At 39.1% G+C, this 2,474-nt stretch overlaps 1 pseudogene; it reads left to right on the top strand.

The window, feature by feature from the left end:
- Positions 1-1,287: 1,287 nt before the first annotated feature.
- Positions 1,288-1,871, top strand: LOC110308316 (annotated as a pseudogene).
- Positions 1,872-2,474: the final 603 nt, after the last annotated feature.

Genomic DNA, 2,474 nt, shown 5'->3' with positions numbered 1-2,474 from the left:
CTGAGTATTTGGGGAACAATGGGAGATCTGAATGTTTGCTTCAAACTTTTTACTACAATATCTCCGAGATATACCCACTAGAACAGCATATGGACCTAAAGATCCACTTATTTCCCTCTAGGACAATATTTCTATTAAAAGTAATTCTGAAGTGCAAATAATGAATTTCCCCAAGGCTCTTTCTTTATTTCTTCTATTTTACTACTTAATGGATGAAGAAGGAGAAAATGAATTTCCTGAGTCTTACTATACCCTACCCACCTCTTGTATTGGTCTCTATATTGATCCCTAAAGCATCATTTTGAAATGTGACCATGACCAAACATCTCTCACCTTCCCCTGGGATGATGTGAACCTTGTTTAAGGGTAAAGATCTTGGGCTATCAGTCAGTTGTCAGACTAGTATCCATAAATGGGTTCTAAAGATCACGGGAACCTTGGGGAAATTTAAACTTGTTGTTTCTTCTCAGATGAAATGAGAATGTAACTTTTACTGCATCCTCACACACAGTATTAAAGATCCCTTCCTTATAGTCCTGTGTGTGTCTAAGCCAAGGATGGCCAGGAGAGAGCTGCAACTTGCAGAGGAAAGATCAGGAGACGTGGCCTCACATTCAGTGCCTCACAGATGACTAGACAGTTGACAAGTTTACAAAAATTAGTGCATGTGTACAACTTTAAATCTCATTATAGCCCAATGTGTGGCACATGTCTACAATCCCAGCAAACTGAGAGTCTGAAGCAAAAGACTCAGGGATTTAACTAAGGCTGGCATAAGACATTCAAGTCCTCTGTGTATTACAAGATTAGTACTCCTTGAACTTCTACCAAGTGATTCTCAAAGGGCTAACAGTGTAAATCAATGGTACATTGCTTGCTTTGCTGACTCAGTTTCCAGCTCCGAGGAACCAGTAATCCTTCTTCTAGCAGGGTTCCCCATGTCCCTCTATCTGAAATCTTATGTCTCTATTAGGACTCAGATCATACAGTTGACTTTGGGGACTCTTCCTAGAAAACCATCTAATACAGGCAGAGATGAAATGGTGTTCATCTCTTTGCCACATATTAGAATAAATATTTTTTTTTCTAAAACAAAAGCACAAGGTGGCCCACCTGTGTTTATATGTCTGGTTTCAACTTTCACTTTAAAAACTCAGGGCAAATATAGACCTGAGACTCATTTACACGTTTCCTGTAAATATTTAGCATTAAGAGAGCTAACCCGTGGATTCTCACCAGTATAAGTGGAGACTTCATTATAAGATACAAAAGAGCCTCTAGCTCTTCCTGTAAGCGGCCAGAGGTCACCTGCCAAGATGGTTCGCTACTCTCTTGACCCAGAAAACCCCACAAAATCATGCAAATCAAGAGGGTCAAACCTTCGTGTTCACTTTAAGAACACCGGGGAAACCGCCCAGGCCATCAAGGGTTTGCATATCCGCAAAGCCACCAAGTATCTGAAGAATGTCACTTTAAAGAAGCAGTGTGTGCCATTCCGGCGGTATAATGGTGGAGTCGGTAGGTGCACCCAGGCCAAACAGTGGGGCTGGACACAGGGCCGGTGGCCAAAAAAGAGTGCTGAATTTTTGCTGCACATGCTTAAAAATGCCGAGAGTAACGCTGANCTTAAGGGTTTAGACGTAGATTCTCTAGTCATTGAACACATCCAGGTGAACAAGGCACCTAAGATGCNCCGACGAACCTACAGAGCTCATGGCCGGATTAACCCATACATGAGCTCCCCCTGCCACATTGAGATGATCCTCAATGAGAAGGAACAGATCGTTCCAAAGCCAGAAGAGGAGGTTGCACAGAAGAAAAAGATATCCCAGAAGAAACTGAAGAAACAAAAACTCATGGCCCGGGAATAAATTCAGCATAAAATAAATACAGATAAAGTTAAAAAACAAACAAACAAAACAAAACAAAACAAAAAACAAAACAAAACAACAACAACAAAAAAACAAAAAAGCCTCTAAAGGCCTTGATGCTGAGTGGTAGCATATTGAACACACACACACAGTTTAAAATGGATTGGTGGGCAGTATCACTACTTCAGGGAAAAGCTGCACAAGTCATTATAATGTGTGTGTGTGTGTGTGTGTATATATATATATATATATATATATATATATATATATATAAAATCACATATAAATACACATACACACATATATATATATGTATATATATATATATATATATATATATGCAGAACATTGGATATATCATCCTCTTCTCTCATTTTAAATTCTACAATACAATACAATTCATAATATTGAGAATCAACATAAAGCCACAAAAGCGACTGGATTGTTGCAAACACAAACAATCAAGAAGAAATCATGTTGGCCTAGGAAAAAGAACAGTGAATGGGCCTCCGATAACATCCTCGACATATCAAAACCACCACTTAGATGTCCGATTCTTTATTTTCAATAGTCAGAAAGAAAATAGAGGGCTTCAGAGACAGC

The sequence above is a fragment of the Mus caroli genome, chromosome 13 (genome assembly GCF_900094665.2).
Source record: "Mus caroli chromosome 13, CAROLI_EIJ_v1.1, whole genome shotgun sequence".
Classification (NCBI taxonomy): domain Eukaryota; kingdom Metazoa; phylum Chordata; class Mammalia; order Rodentia; family Muridae; genus Mus; species Mus caroli.
This window is presented reverse-complemented; position numbering and strand designations above follow the sequence as displayed.